The sequence below is a fragment of the Nannospalax galili genome, unplaced genomic scaffold (assembly GCF_000622305.1).
Source record: "Nannospalax galili isolate Female #2095 unplaced genomic scaffold, S.galili_v1.0 scaffold69, whole genome shotgun sequence".
NCBI classification, from domain to species: Eukaryota; Metazoa; Chordata; class Mammalia; order Rodentia; family Spalacidae; genus Nannospalax; species Nannospalax galili.
In genome coordinates, this window is record NW_008360297.1 from 3,275,182 (window position 1) to 3,275,990 (window position 809).

Below are 809 nucleotides of genomic sequence, written 5' to 3' on the forward strand. Positions count from 1 at the left end.
AGAAATCACAAGAATGGAATATGCAGGAATTGTGTGACACCTTAAAAAGACCAAACTCACAAATCATAGGCATACAGGAAGGGGAAGAATTCCAAGATAATGACATGGACCAGATCTTCAACAGGATTATAGAAGAAAATTTCCCAAAATTAAAGAAAGATGTGCCCATACAAATACAAGAAGCACATAGAACACCAAATAGACAGGACCCGAAAAGAAACTCTCCATGGCTCATTATACTAAAAACACTAAACATACAGAACAAAGAGAGAATACTGAAAACTGCAAAAGAAAAACAAGTCACATATAAAGGAAAACCCATTAGGATTACAGCTGACTTTTCAGTGCAAACTATGAAAGCCAGAAGAGCCTGGACAAAGATTTCTCAGTTTTAAATGACCACAGATGCCAACCCAGACTACTATACCTAACCAAAATGTCTATTATAGTCAAAGGGGAAAGAAGTAACCTAAGTGTCCCTCAGTTGACGATGAGTGGATAATGAAAATGTGGTTCATTTATACGATGGAGTTTTACTCAGCAGTAAAGAAAGATGAAATCATGAAATTTGCAGATAAATGGATGGAACTAGAAACTGTTGTACTAAGTGAAGTAACACAGGCGCAGAAAAAAATCGACATATGTTCTCCCTCATATGTGGATCCTGGAATCAAACTCTGATAAATAAGTACGCAACCAGACATAACTACAGGAACCAGGATAATGGAAAGGAAACAGGGAGGTAAAGGAAAAGAAAGAACCTGAAAGAGAAGAACAGTAGGAAACAGGCCTTAATAAGGGAGATATGG